General features: G+C 38.8%; 1 pseudogene; it reads left to right on the forward strand.

The window, feature by feature from the left end:
• The first annotated feature begins 1,282 nt into the window (after positions 1-1,282).
• Positions 1,283-16,900, forward strand: LOC149814966 (uncharacterized; annotated as a pseudogene).
• The last annotated feature ends 251 nt before the right edge of the window (positions 16,901-17,151 follow it).

Raw genomic sequence — 17,151 nt, forward strand, 5'->3', positions numbered from 1 at the left:
TACTATTAGCAGACAAATCATTAAGGGCTCTCTGATTTGTATGATCTCCTGATCCATCTCTGCGAATCCTGCAGTCACTTTGATATCAAGTCGATAAATGCAACCGTTGATCTCCTTGATCATTGATTCAAACACTGGACTCTCCTGTCACTTTAAACGAGTCAATTCAGTGGAGAAACCTGCTATAATACTACTTTGATGTAGGAAACTCATAGTGGGATTGCACATCAACACCGCGATCTATGTCAACTCTATGCTACGCTAGGTCAAGCTAGCTAAGAATCTAACGAAAGTATGTAAGAAATTAAAGCAAATATTCATAGAAACATAATCAATCTTTCAGACTGAGATTCTACATAAATATTAATTATAGAGAAAATGGAAAATGTATTTATCTCTCACTAAAATCCATAAACTTGATACCAAAATTAAAATAATGGAAAAAGTCCAAACATAAAAAACGAATGGTTCCAGTTGCACATCTTGCTCCAATCTATGTCAGTTTTTTATGCAACCATCTCTCTAGGAAACTCCAACATGTGAAAATTGCAATGAATCAGAGTATAATATGTTGGACATTATGGGTTACAGGTCCAACCCGCAATCTGACCCGGTTTAACACCCTGTTAGTGGGTCACGTAAGTGACTGGATAATGGAGGTAGTGGGTGGGAGTTACGTGAATGTGGAGACACCACATTCAGGTAACTGCCCAATTCTCCATTATATAAAGTGGTTTTGGGGTTACGAAAATGATGAGATTTCATAACAATTCCCTGCCAAATATTGTTCTGCATACAGGAGCAGCAGAACGGGTCCTGCTCACCGTCGACATTAGGCCTGAGCTCATTGTGGGCGTCGACCGGCTAAGGAGAACGCCGAATCACCTACACAATCAATGGCGAATCCAGGTATGCTCCCTGTCTATTTGTTTTCACAGGGCTTTCTCCCAACAATGGGTTATGGGCCCACTGCCACGCATTCCCGCTGCGCGTGGCCGTGTAGGAAGTAACGACGTTTTGGCATCGGTGGAGTCGTCGTGGAGCGACAACCACCGATTAGCCGAAGACTGTCGCTGTGAGGCGACAGTCATCACCGGCAAAATGTCACCGGAAAAAGGCGACATCTTTTTTCCCTGTTCTGGCAAACCTTAAAAAAAAAATTGTTTTATACCTGTGGCCGTTGGGCTGCAGGCCGGTTTTGCCGTCGCCGGTAGTATTGCCGGAGCCGTCACCAGAAAATCCTTGCACCGTTGGGTTGCAGGGTGGTCGGCTTATGCAGGAGATGTTGTCGTGGTTGAACGCCCGATGGCCGGCGTCAGGGGCCTCAAAAAACCCCATTTCACTGCTTGGGGTTGCCGCCGTCGGGGCTGTCGCCGGACTGGCAGGCTCTGCCTTGCTCCTTCAGCCATCGGGCTGGGTTGATCGTCGTAGGGCGATTTTCCGGCAGGGGCAGCCGTCGGTCGCCGGAGGCCTTGCTGACACCGCCGGGGCTGCCGCCGGACTGGCAGGCGCTGCCGTGCACTTCAGCCATCTGATGGCAGCCACCATCGTCACTGTGGGGCGACGTCTTCTGTCGGGGTGGATGTCGCCAGACCGGCGTCACCATGGGGTGACGCAGGTCGCCGGCATCTTCACCGGTCGCCGTGATGGCGACGTGGGTCGCCGTGAAACTGGAAAAAGGGGGAAACCAAAAACCTTTTTTCGGTTTTTTTTTTTCCTAAAACCGAAACAGAAACCATCGGGTTTCTGTTTTAGGTTTTAAAATCGGTCCGGATCGGGTCCGGCGAGGAAACCCGATGACAGACCCGATCCAAACCCTTTTGGGTGGATCGGGTCTGCTCTTTTCTTTTGGATTTGACCCGGACCCATAAAGGTACCGGGTCTGGGTCTGATCCGGAAAGGATCGGGTCCGATCCGGACCCATTTTGGATCGGGTTCGATCCGGGGCCATTAAGGACCGGGTCGGACCCGAATTCGGTTTTATCCGGGTCGTACCCGGAGTCCTTTTCTGACCGGGTCGAACCCGGTATCCGGTCTGGACCGGGTCGTTCCTTTTATCAGGTTCCTTCCATATCGACGGTTCTAGTAGTATTCCTATCTTAGACTGATCGAATTTTTCTGATTGGAAAGAAATTGTGTTATTCACTTTGGGCTATATGGATTTAGATCTGGCCCTTAGAATTGACGAACCTCTCACTCTTACAGAGCAGAGTACAGCTGATCAGAAGGCTGCCTCTGAGAAGTGGGAGCGCTCGAACAGACTTAGCCTGTTGCTTTTGCAATCTCGGGTGGCTAAGAACATTTGAGGCGCAATTCCTCACTATAGGACTGTGAAGGAATTTCTAGGAGCCATTGAGGCTCAGTTCGTCACTTCTAATAAGGCAAGAGCCAGTACCCTCATGTCCAAATTAGTGTCTATGAAATATGCTGGTGACAGTCACATCCGACAGCACATTTTGGAAATGAGGAATATTGCGACTCAACTGAATGACATGAAATTCGCCATCTCTGACTCGTTTTTAGTCCATCTGATCTTAACCTCGTTACCTACTGAGTATGGACCCTTTAAAATCTCCTACAACACACATAATGATGAGTGATCTTTTAATGACCTCTTAAGTAAGTGTGTTGAGGAAGAGGAGAGATTGAAGGGTGAGAGGGTGCCAAGTGCACATATGGCCTCTCATAAGGATAAACAGAGGTCGAGGCCAAAGAAAAGCTCCTTCAAAAAGAAGAATCAGAAGAGAGCCAGTGGGGAGAATTCAAACTCTCAGGCGAAAGCCAAATCCCAGTTTGGTGGCCCTTCTATAAAGTGTTTCTTCTGCAAAAAGAAAGGGCATAAGAAGGTGGACTGTTTGAAGTTCAAGAAGTGGCTCGAAAATAAAGGCATTTCTGAACAAAAGGGAACCAACAGAGCATGAAGAAGCATCTTCTCAGGAAATAAGATGTGTTCGCATGTCAAAAGCGTTGGGACCTGCAGAATTGTGTTGGAGTCGGGATTCATGTTGGATTTGGTCGATACATTTTATGTTTCATCTTATAGTCGGAGCCTAATTTCAATTTCAAAACTTGATAAGTTTGATTTTGTGTTTAAATTTGAAAAATCTGAACTTATTTTTATAAAAAATTCAATGAATATAGGTTCTGCATATATGTGTGATGGTTTGTATCGATTAAGAACCAAACTTCAAATTCAGGAATCTCACTCCATTGAGAACACAATGATTGACAATAAATGTGGTTTAAAGGATGATCAATCCTATTTGCTTTGGCATCGGGGGTTAGGACATATCTCGAAAGAGAGAGTCCAAAGACTCGTGAAAGAGGGAATCCTTGGATCCCTTGATTTTACAAATATAGAGCCATGTGTTGACTGCATAAAGGCTAAGCAGTCTAACACATACAAGAAAGATGCCAAACGCAGCAATGGAAAGTTAGAAATAGTGCATACGGATGTCTGCGGCCCTTTTTCACCGTGTTATACGGGTGAAAAGTATTTTGTCACCTTTATAGACGATTACTCACGGTATATGTATCTCTACTTATTATCTGAAAAATCAAAAGTCTTTCAGGTTTTTAAGGACTTCAATAAAGAAGTAGAGAAACAAACCAGTGAAGTTATTAAGGTTGTCAGGTCAGATAGAGGTGGCGAATATTATGGTCGTTTCACTGAGATGGGACAAAAGGAAGGTCCATTAGCGCGGTTTCTAAAAGAGGAAGGCATTGTACCTCTGTATATCATGCCTGGTAGTGCTTATCAGAATGGTGTAGCTGAAAGGAGAAACCGTACGCTTAAAGAAATGGTTCGAGCGATGTTGAATCACTCAAACCTTCCTTTGACCTTGTGGGGTAAAGCTCTTAGGACAACAATGCATATTTTGAATAAGGTTCCTACAAAGGCTGTTCAAAAGACTCCTTACGAGTTATGGACAGGTAGAAAACCTTCTTTGTCATATATGCATATATGGGGATGTCCAGCAGAAGCTAAATTGTATAACCCACATATAAAAGCTTTTGATCCTAGGACAACTAGTGGTTTCTTCATTGGTTATCCAGAAAGATCGAAAGGTTTTAGGTTTTATTGTCCATCTCATATACCAGAGATAGTGGAAACAGATAAAGCAAGATTTCTTGAAAATGGTTCTGTTGGGATAGATGCATATCAAAATATTGATTTTGAGGAAATGCAGGATTCCGGTTTCTTACCTGCTAAGGATAATGACCCGACTTTCTCTATCATTGTTCCTTCGAGTAATGTAAGAGAAAGTTCAGTCAATGAACATCAATCCCAACTAGATCCGGTTGTTGATGAGGATATACAACAACAACAGGATACATAGGCTCATTTTGAACCACCTGTAGCACTTGTATGGAGGTCCACCAGAATTAGGAAATCTGCTATCCATCTGGACTATGTGGTGTATTTACAAGAGTCAAATGATTTCATAGACATCGATGAAGATCCCTTCACATTTACAGAAGCCATTGAAAGTGAAAGATCAACACATTGGATTAATGCCATGAAAGAAGAGCTTGACTCTATGGCAAAGAACCAAGTGTGGGATCTTGTACCTCGACCTGTTGGAGTTAGACCTGTTGGTTGTAAATGGGTTTACAAAACCAAAACAGACTCTAAAGGTCATGTGGAGAGGTACAAGGCTAGGCTTGTTGCAAAAGGTTTCACACAGATAGAGGGCATTGATTATAAAGAGACTTTTTCTCCTGTCTCAACCAAAGATTCATTAAGAATAATCATGGCCCTCGTAGCTCATTTTGATTTAGAGCTGCATCAGATGGATGTGAAAACCGCCTTCCTGAATGGGGATCTGGATGAGGAGGTATACATGCAACAACCTCCTGGTTTCAGTATAGATGACTCAAATAACTTAGTTTGCAAATTGAATAAGTCAATTTATGGACTTAAACAGGCCTCCCGCCAGTGTTATAAGAAGTTCAATCAGGTAATAATGAACTTTGGATTCACTGAAAACATTGTTGATCAGTGTATTTACATTAAGACTAGTGGGAGTAAGTTCATAATTTTGGTTTTATATGTTGACGATATTCTTCTTGCAACTGATGATTTGAGTCTTTTACATGAAACAAAAGATTTTCTTTTCTCTCATTTCGATATGAAAGACATGGGTGAGGCCACTTATGTCCTTGGAATCGAGATCCGTCGTAACAGAACTAAAGGTGTCCTTGGCCTATCTCAGAAATCCTATATCCTTAAGGTTCTTAAAAGATATGGGATGGAGAATAGTTCTCCTAGTTCGGCACCTATAGTGAAAGGGGACAAATTGAGCTTGAAGGATTGTCCTCAGGATGATATTGCGAAGGCTCAGATGGATGTTGTCCCATATGCTTCAGTAGTTGGGAGTTTACAGTATGCGCAGACTTGCACTCGACCTGATATAGCATTTGTTGTGGGAATGCTTGGTAGATATCAGTTAAATCCAGGCATTGAGCACTAGAAGACAGCGAAAAAGGTCATGCGCTATTTACAAGGAACGAAAGACTATATGTTGACCTACAGGAAAGCAGACCACCTAGAGGTCGTTGGATACTCTGATGCGGACTTAGGAGGGTGTATTGATAGTAGAAAATCCACTACTGGATACATTTTCCTTCTAGCGGGTGGTGTTGTCTCATGGAGAAGCGGAAAACACTCTACCACTGCTGCTCATACCATGGAGGCGGAATTTATTGCTCTATACGAGACTTCGTCACAGGCCATTTGGATAAGAAACTTCATTATGGGTCTTGGTATAGTGAACTCTATTGAGAGACCACTAAAGATCTTTTGTGATAATGAAGCAGCCGTGTCTTTTTCAAATAACAACAAGAGCTCAACATCGTGTCGACACATGGAGTTAAAATATTTTGTTGTTAAAGAAAGGACTGAGAATCATCTGGTATGTATTGATACAATTGGGACGAAGGAAATGACTGCGGATCCCCTTACTAAAGTGCTAGCACCGGGATTGTATTCCCAACATGTAAAGGGGATGGGTCTTTTTTATTCCTTCTGATGTATGACAATACATTATGTAATCACATTTGTGTTTATGTTTTGATTCTCTAAGGTTTTGAGTTATTATTGATTTTGCATAAAGAATCTCTTATATGGGTTAGAGAGAATAGCAGAATAACAATATTAAAGGACCAATAGAATAGGTGAGAGACCAACCTATTCATAAAGGTAATTTCTTTACATGCCTAAGCACTGAAGGTGAATTGTAGTGTAGTACAAGGAAATATGACATTTCATAAAGGGGTATTCATATCCTTGACTCATACAATTCATCCTTGTGATAAAGGGTGGCATGTGAACCCACATGAAGAATTAAATCGAGATAACAGAATACACCTCGATTTAGTACACTTTTGGTGTCATTGGGTCAAGTGGGAGAATGTTGGACATTATGGGTTACGGGTCCAACCCGCAATCTGACCCGGTTTGACACCCTGTTAGTGGGTCACGTAAGTGACTGGATAATGGAGGTAGTGGGTGGGAGTTACGTGAATGTGGAGACACCACATTTACGTAACTGCCCAATTCTCCATTATATAAAGTAGTTTTGGACTTACGAAAATGATGAGATTTCGTAACAATTCCCAACCAAATATTGTTCTGCATACAGGAGCAGCAGAACGGGTCCTGCTCACCATCGACATTAGGCCTGGGCTCATTGTGGGCGTCGACCGGCTGAGGAGAACGCCGAATCACCTACACAATCAATGGTGAATCCAGGTATGCTCCCTGTCTATTTGTTTTCACAGGGCTTTCTCCCAACATAATATCCTACCGTATAACAGTTTTCTCGGTAACTGATTGCTCCCAACGGAAAAGCTAAAACATCAAAACAACAATTTCTTTGCTTTTCTATTGATTATTATTGAGTTCGTCAGAGTACGTATTGGTGGTGTCTTTTTGAAGGTCTGGGTTCGTGTACAATCTATCCAGAAAATATATCATCATCTTCCAATAGCAGGAAGCAGCAAAGCTATAACCCACCCCCGCCCATCATTTTCCCGCAGCAGGAAGCAACAAAGCAACAGGTTAAAACAGTGCGCTCCCGTGGTGAAAGACGACGGGGTTGTGGTCAGGCGGAGCGCGGCATCCCTCTTGGCATGGAAATGGCTGGGCCTGGTGACCGCCGTCTGGGTACAGGGGCCATCCTCCTCATGGGCTCCCTCGAGGGCTTCATCGGCTATGGCGTCCAGTGGCTCGTCGTCAGCCAGTGGATCTCCCCTCTACCTTACTGGCAGATGTGTGTGGTGTTGTGTATGGGCGGGAACAACACAACCTGGATGAACACGGCAGTGCCCGTGACCTGCATCCGCAAGTTTCGGTGGAGCAGGAGGCGGTGTTCGGCCTGTCGAAGGGCTACATATGACTGAGCACGGCCATCTTTATCAACCTGACACGAACCCGATCTAGGATTGTGTATCATATCCACATCCGTAGGAGGACATGATCTAGGACCCAGATCCACTATGGATCGGGTTTGGACCCGAAGTGTAACGACCCAAAATTTAACCCAAATTTCAAGATTTTTTTGTTATAACGGCAGAACTATTCAATCCATTTCAGGTTAAGCATCTCGAGTACGTTAGAGAGAAATCAAAACAACACAATTCATTCCATTTCCAATAAAATTTAACTGTATACCAAATATTCATAATATTACGATAGCAAAAATGAAAATAACTAATCTATTTCTAATTGTTTTGGGAACATCAAAAAATTATGCATCATGGCCTATACATCATCCCGCAATCACTCTCGTTTCTCTATTCTTTACCTGAAAATGGTAAAGTAATTTGATCAAACTACAACTAGTCGAAGCAGCAGGGCTACTATGATTATGCATGTATACAGTGTAACAAGGATGTGCAATGATATTAAATATTCAATGAATTGTAAGTTATGGTATAATCATGAAATAATTAAATAAATATCATAGGAACACTAATAATACAACTCATTTATGATACATGAATAAGACAAATAAATGATAACAAATTTAAGTACAAAATCTCATAAATTTCACATGAATGAAGAAAATAAAATATTTAATTTAAGTTTCTCTTTAATTATCCCGCATGCACTCGTAGGCTAAGGAAAAGAACATTCGAGGGTTTATTATGCTTGGTGTTTTATTAACCTGAATGTCTAACTAAAACTGAAAACCTAAGGTAGCAATTTAATAACCGAGAGAATCTCTTGAAGGCGGAACAAAACAGAATCCTAACTTCTGCAGAAGAACTTGGATCTACCGCCATGTCAAATTGGTTGTCCGTGTCTCCTAACTCTAAGGACTGAGGACCAATGAGCCATTGTTGCTCGAAGCTAAAAAACAAATATCTCCGGAATTGTATATCACCCACCCTCTCCAAGGTACTCAATAACTTAATATTGCAGGTACTCATATATGAAATGAATCATACCACCATGGTATCGTAAGCCCAGACGTTTCTATCTTAAGTAGGTAGGTTGTTAATTATTAAGTTATTTATTTAATCTCACCCAGTGTGCTCCAGTACCTTCAAACCGGACGAACACAAGTGCCCCGATGCCTTTAAACCAATCAGGCAAAATATAAAATTTATATATACTTGTATTAACATTATAAACTCGAGGGTCAATGAAGAACCCTCTATTCCCTGGCTTGGTAACCCATGTGCCAACATCAAATCGACCATAGGCTCGGTTATATAACCATTCTTTGGGAATTGTAAGTAAGTTACTTTTCAAGTTAATCACCTAAAGGTAATTGTAACACTTCATACCTACAGTCATTTCATAAGGCACAATTCTAATATCACTCAACCTTGGACTTAGCACTTTATCAGAGCAAGGCACGTACAGTCAGTCCATTGCATTAAAGTGTTTACAAACAAATATTACTATTGGTATAATGTACAGTTTACAAGTTTTATACACAAGAACTTAAAGTACTCCACTATACATTTTATGTATAATTAAAATTTATTTAAGGTTGTTGGCACAAACTTTTAAAAGCAGACCTTATATGTAAGGATATCATCCTTGAATTTTTTTTAGCAGTTTGTTGTTATTACTTAGTGACAATTTCAGAGGATCACATGTAGTTTGCACATATTATGACATAGATTATGTTTACTATATCATTTCTCATCTTGAGTGTTTCATCAAACTGAGCAGAACCAATTTCTACTTCCAAACTAAAAGAATATAATTCAGCAGACAGTTTTTTAATCACGAATTTTAATATTACACACATAAAATTTTACAACTATGCAGTCAACGATTTCTATCATTGACTTAATTGCAGAAAATTTGTTGCTATAAATGAACTCAATATAGAAAGTTAATATCTGTTATTAGACTTAAAACAAAATGTCTTTCCTGTCACTGCATTTATTATACATATAAATTTATTCACTGAAGTTAAGGAAAATGTGTCAAGTAGCAAGATATAAGGTTCACTCTCATTTGAAGTAATTCAGAAAGCATACAAATATGGACTTTTGTTTATGACTCAACACAAAAACTGTTGTATACATTATGTCCAAAATTCATGTTTAACATGCTTGTATATGTTGTTGATTTTAGTACACTTGTAATCCGACAAAAATAAATTTTAGTGTGACCATCTTTCTGCATATTGAAACAAGAATTTAATGTGCCTACAGAGTAGTGCAATATGGTATTCAAGACTTCAGCCAGTGAGAAACAAAAGAAAATATAAATATCTAAAGCAGTACTAATTCATATTAGGTATAATCTGATTGAATTAACCACTTTTTATAGGCTAATAGTCCTGCGATTAGAAAGGAATAACCAAGGCTAGTACCCTAGTATGCAGTTTAATTAAAATGCTAAAAAAACATATACATATACCAATCCATATTAATAGGAAATAACATTCAAGAAAAAATGAAAAAAATGATGTTACTACAAGGTTTGTTGTCATCACAGTTTCCCTCGACATGAGACATAGAAAGAAAGGCATACATTCATAACTGCTAAATCAACTTATGTTAAAATTTGGGAAAAGTAATTGATGTAGGTTCATAACAGAATTCTTTTCAGAGTCACTAAATGAAATTACAACTCTATTTTATTATCTCAAGCACTGCATTTATTAAGTAATAAATGCAGCCCCATCAAATTGCATATCATGGTACCAACAAAAATTAAAGCTAATAGAATACAATTTTTACCCATAGATCTAGTCCATTTCATGATTAACAACAAATTTAATGCCTAATCTGATTAGAAATTCTCAGATTTCCCTTAACAGAAACATATTTATCTCTAAATTAAACAGATCAAACACCCAACCCAATTCCAAATGAACTGGGTGATGATAAATGGTTGAACGGTCTATCAGAATCATTGTAGTAGGCTAGTTAGCATTTTCAGATGAGATTATTGTAATCTAGTTCCACCCATAACCAGATTTGCCAAAGAAACTCTCTGGTGTTAATCTACCATTGTATAATCCTTGAAAAAAAGCACAACACAAAAATCATAGAGACCCTATCTTGATTGGGTGCGGTGAATCGAGCCTTCCCTTATTACTACAATGAAAACATTAAACTTCTTCTTTTTGAACCGTGCAAGAGAGAGAGAGAGAGAGACCATGAGAGAGAGGAATAACCATTGGGAGAGGGAGTCTTTAAGGGTTGCGTGCGAGAGGATTGGGGAAAGAAAATGGGGAAGACAAGAGGGGTCGTAGGAGAGAGTTGGGTCAGTTTTTCCCCCTTTTCTCTCCACTCAGCGTGAATAGGGGGTTTCACGCCCTCCTCCCCCCTTTCATGTTTTCCCTTTTCTTTTTAAGTAAAACCTTTTTTTAGGGTTAACATGTCTTACTTTTTTTTTTTGTTTTTCATGCACTTCATTTTTAATGTATTTCACTTTTCTTTTTCATTGCTAACATATTCACGTGATTAGGGTTTAACCCTAATCCCACTTATAAGTGACACACGTTAATTTCTCTATATATTTTTTCAATTGGACCATGCCATAATGTGTGCTAGTGTGATATAAATCTACAATCCAATACGTTCATAGATCCATATTAGCTATCCAGATCCACTCAAAGATCCAAAGCTTTAATATTATATTACACAGATTTAAAACTTCTGGTATGGATCTAAATAAATTACTATGGATCCAAAATAAAAATTTTAATTGGACCCTTACCATTTCAATGTAAAATTTACATTAAGACATCGAAATTTCGATGTCAAAGATCCAAATAAGGTATTTTGGATGCATTTTTTTGGGTACTAATTTTGGGATCCAAACATTCGGTAAACTATTATGAATCCAAATGCAATGCTATGAATTCCATATAAAAAATTTTCCTTCCAAGACTCAATTTAAAATTCATGGATCCACTTAATACACTTTGGATCCAATATCAAATCTACTATGATATCAAGGATTCAGTATTAAGGATCTGAACCATTAAATAAAATCTATTATTAGATATCCAATTAAAATATTCAGGATCCAATATCGAAGATTCAAATATGATATCTAGGATCCAATATCGAAGATTTGAATAGGATATCTAGGATCCAAATAAGAATAAAAGACAAAACAATGAGAATATCCTCATACCAACTTGTGAACATGAAATTCAAGTTTAATTTGGCAATAAAATTTTACAAGTGTCACACGAAGTCTAGATCTTACCTAGAAACATGGACCGAACCTAGACCCATTTGGGTTCTGGGTCTAGGTCTGACTCAAACAGACTGGACCCAAGATCCAGGTCTAACCCAGATCTTTTATGGGCCAGGTCTAGATTTTGATCCTAGTCGTGGATCCGGATTCACCCTAGATATATTATGGATCGGATCTAGATTTGGATTGGGCTGTGGACCAGATTCGACTTAAGTGTTGTTTGGATCGGGTTTGGATCTAGATCAATTTGATGATCTGGATCCTACCTAGGCCCATTTGAGGTTTCGGGTACATGTCTGATCCAGACAATCCAAATCTAGTCTTCAAATCTGACCCGGATGTAGATTTGGATCGGGTCAAGGATCCAGATCTAACAAGAATACTTTATGGATCAGATTTAGATCTGAATCGATTCGACGACCCAAATCATGTTTGGACTGAGTCTAGTTCTGGATCAGTTTGTGAATTCAAATTTGATCTAGATCCAGATCGGGTCTGCATCATGGGGTTCCAACTTAGGACCTGGTCATAAACAGGTCTACATCCAGACTGGATCTGAACCTAGGGGACCGACCTGAGATCAACTGAAACAGGATCTGAATCGGGATTGAATTGAATCAGGTCCGAAATAAGGACCATGTACTATTTACACCTGAACCGGTTTTGTAATAGATACAGAGCATTCCGGGACTGGTTCAGAGCCCCTTTTGATCAGTTCTTATCAATTTTTCACTGATTCTTCAACATAGAACCCTGTTTTCATGAATCAGTAAAGGAAAAAGGATTTTCTCATTCGGTTTTAAGGGTTATACGCTTTTGTACATGTTTTAGATCAATTCAGGCTCTTAGTCAATCGGTTCGAAGCCATTTTAGACTAGTTCAAAGCATTTTTAAAATGATTCCAGCATGTGGACCTCAGGTTTTACCCAAAAGAACATATTTTTGTTATTTTTCATGCTTTATAGGTGTTTATTATCATGAAAGCATGACTTTTTACATGCACTTGATGTTATTTAAGTTATGTGTGATATTTAAGTATGAATTATGATTAAATTCATGATATATATGATGTGTTTTCATCAAAATTTGTATATGCATATAAGTTAAAGCATGAACCTATATTTTTTTATGATATAATAAATATTTCATCATCAATATGCATGCATTATCATGTATGCATGAGCATGCTCATAATACGAATATGTTTGCGGTAAAAGACCTCGATCACCTAACTCATGCAATCACCAAAGTGATATGAGTTATGTTAATTGAGAATTTTTTGGACCGTGTTAAGATTTAGTATTATGATTGTGTGTGACTTTATGAATCAATGATTATACTCAAAGGTAGGTCATTGTGTTTCAAATCCATATAAGGCTTAACAATAGACGTGTATACCAGCCCATGAAGCATGTTCATACCTAAAGGTACAATGCTGAATTCTCTCTTGTTACATATGGAGAATAAAACAATCGCTTTGAAGATTGTTTATGAGAAGTGGGAGCACTTAGAAAGATGTTTATGAGAAGTGAGAGTGCTCAAATAATCTTAGCATATTGGTTTTGCAATAGTGAGCGACTAAGAATGTTCGAGGTGTCATCTCTCTCTGCGGAATAGTGAAGGAATTTCTGAAAGCCATTGGAGCGAAAATTATTGATCTATACAAGATTGTATCTCAGGTCATATGGATTAAAAGCTTCATTATGGATCTTGATAAAGTGGACTCTATTGGGAGGCCACTAAAGATCTTATGTGATAATGAAGTTGTCGTATCTTTCTTGAATAACAACAAGAGCTCAACCTTGTGTCGACACATGGAGTTAAAGTACTTTATTATTAAAGAAAGTACTAAGTATCATCTAATATATATTGATAAAATTGGCATGAAGGAAATGACTGCAGTTCATTTTTCTAAAGGGCTAGCACCGTGATTATATTCTCAACATGTGAAAGAAATGAGTCTGTTTGATTTCTTCTAATGTATGACAATATATTATGGTTATATGTGATCATATTTGTGAAGCTAAATTAATTCTTTTTGGTTTTTGTATTATTGATTTTGCATAAAGGATCTCTTATTTGGGTCGAGAGAATAATAGAATAACAATGTTAAAGGACCAATATAATGAGTTAGAAACCAACCTATTCATAAAGATAATTTTAACACGCTAAAACATTGAAAATGAATTATATTATAGTGCATGAAAATATAATATTTTATAAAGAAGTGTTTATCTCCATCACTCGTATAATTCATTTTTGTGATACAGGATAGCATGTGAACCCACATGAAAATTGAATCAAGACAACAATAAAACCTTGATGAAGTATTTTTCCATGTCAATGGGTCAAGTGGGAGACTATTGAAATATTGATCATATCTAACCTGATGTGACCCAATTTGATATAGGTATATCATGGGATAACATGACTCATGGGAGTACTAGGCAGTTAATGCAATTGCCCATGCAGGATAACCACTGATTGTGGTAACCTCCCACTACAGGCTTCTCTCAAAAGTCTATAAAGAGGCATGGTTGCTTGATGAGAATAACAAAAGTATAACACCCCGATCTGGGACTTCGGGAGTCTGAGTTTAGTTGATATTACTTCCTAAAGGGAAAGAGTACAGAGTTCACACAGAGAAACATAGCTAAAATTTTATTTTTTCATTATTATTCAATAACTCATTTTTTTTCATAATGTTCATCATTCATAATAAAAGAAAATAATAAATACATTATTATTCAATGACATGAAAGTAAAAAGTTTCATGCTATCCTGTATTATGAAAAAGTCGATCAAGTCCTGCATGTACTAGTATACCTGTAACCTATATTTGTAATTAAACAGGGAGGTGAGTCTACAACCCAGTAAGAAATAATTATAAGCAAATAAATACTTAAACTTACAACTATAGTGGGTTCTAAGCCCCTAGTCTGAATTTAGTTTTTGACACATTACACAAGTTTGTATGCTTTAATTACCCCTCCCCCCTCCCTCCCCAACCAATTTTTTAAATACTCTGATCACACCAAACTAATCCTAAGTCGACTATACAGGTTATAGCTGTAGCAACCCACATAGAATACCCCAAATCTATATGTTGGCCAAATAATGAGCCATATAATCCCAGTGGTCTCCGGACCACTAGGCAATGTAGTGAAATAAAAAGGAGACTCCACCGGGAGGTCAGACTCAATCTCAATCTTGGTATGGTTCATGCTACATTCTAACCATGATAGTTCTCAACTATCCATGGTCCTCTAGAGTCCTCAAACACTGTATGAGTCTAACCCTAAATCATAAGTTAAGTTCAACATATAGACCCATATTCTCAAACTCGTATTGCACTTGTTTTCTTACAAATGACATAATGAAATCATTACGACAAATCTCATTCTTTAATCTCATGATAACATTAGGACTCACACTAAGCACGCAATGATATAGGGTCTCCACATCGTTAAATCACCGATGACTCACTCTCCATGGTGGCTGCACTCTTGCTGCGAACCAGGTAGCTATTACCAAATGTCGTCACTTTCGAGATTTAAGGGGTTATGCATGTCAATCTCAATATATACATGCATATAACATGAATAGACTAATTGAAACTCCAATCTAAAGACAATCTCATCACAATGCATGTTATTATCAATCACACTCACATGCAATCACAAACATAATATTTGTCTAATATACATGATATACCATAATTAATATATATATCACAACTCATATGTGTATGCAATCATCTCAGAATGCCATGTATGGTCATTTCAAAGCATATCATATTCTCACTCAAAAGTTATGCTAATTCACGACATTATAATAACATGTAACACAAAAATATTTATTCATATCTAAAATTATTTATAATATCCCTTACCTCAAATACGAATACGATGCTTTAGTCGCAATCGAGTCTCACAATGTTTTAGCAGTAGAATCTGATAATTAAACAAGCACATTTGCATTAATGTACAAAACCTCTTATCTTTTTAAATAAAATTACTAAAATACCTTTCTCAAATTGACTCAAGAGACCTCAATTTTTGCATCACTAATTTAACTAAAATTAGTAGATAAACAGTTTTTCTTCTGCGATACGAGTCCAACACCAAACCTCACTCAATTCTGAGTTCAATGTGCAAAGTTATGTCAATTTCTGAGCTAAATCTAAAACTATTCAGGCCTATTACAGTCCGTATTCAAAACTGTCTGATTGGATAAACCAGTTTGACTAGTTTTATAAATACATAACCCCACTGTTCGATCTAGGTCGCACCCAGGCTGAGACAACTCTTTTTTTTTTATTCACTGGCTTGGCTCGGTCTGGGCACGAACCCAGACCGGCAGGTTCGGTCCGGGTCGCGCCCAGACCCACCCGGTTCGGTCCAGGTCGCACCCGGACCGACCCAGTCCCCCAAAAAAACCCTAACAGCGGGGGACGAAAGGGCATCACCCCTTCCGTCTCCCCTTCATCTCTGTCAGAGCGGGGCCGGCCCTCTCTATCCCTTTTTGCGACAGGGCGGGGGTGGAGACCTTGTCCCCTTCCACGGTCCACTGCCATCCCTAATCTTCGGCTTCTTCGGGATGGTTTCGGGTTTGGTCTCGGAACACTTTATCCAGAAATCAGCAACACCAAGACCTCTGTGGAATGCAGCTTCTCGGATTCTGGCTACGTGATCATGGCCATGTCATTGCCCGGATCCCTCTACATTGTGTCGATCGTGGGGGGGATATGTTATGGTTTTCGGATTGCCGTCTCGGTTCTGACTGCCTCTGAGCTCTTTGGCCTCAAATACTATGGTCTCATCTACAACATCCTCATACTTATTCTCGGGTCTTCTAGCAGGGATCCTTTATGATGCTCAGGCAACCCCAGAGCCCGAAGGCTTCAACACCTGCGTCGGAGCTCATTGCTACCGGATCGTATTCTTGATTATGGCTGTAGCTTGCGCCATTGGGTTCGGGTTGGATCTTTTGCTTTCTTTCAGGATAAAGGAAGTTTACAGAAAAATACCGACAACCAAGAATGCCAGAAGCGAAACAAAAAATGCTTCTACCAAGAGCTAAAGTAGCTTATTCGCGAGGTGGTGATTCTTTTAGATCATGATATGGTGTGATATCTTCTGTTTTTTCTTTTCTCTTTGAGAGCCAAGAACAATGAGATCATGATCCGCTGTATTATTATTTCTTGTACGGAAGTGTTTTTCAAACAAAATATATCATAACTGTACGAAAGGAATGTGGTTATTTGAGACTATATGGATGGTGCATTAATTTTTCATGATAGTTGCATGAGTCTTGAATTACTTGGTAGGAGCCAAATGTTTGTAAACTTATGGCTTAACAAATTTTCACATCTTTTACCAAAAAAAGAAAGAAAGAAAATTTTGAGTCCTTGCGCTGTTTAGTTTCAAACTTTTGATTCTTCTATGTTTAGAAATTTTTTGTTT

The sequence above is a fragment of the Nuphar pumila genome, chromosome 15 (assembly GCF_984573655.1).
Source record: "Nuphar pumila chromosome 15, dmNupPumi1.hap1.1, whole genome shotgun sequence".
Lineage (NCBI taxonomy): Eukaryota > Viridiplantae > Streptophyta > Magnoliopsida > Nymphaeales > Nymphaeaceae > Nuphar > Nuphar pumila.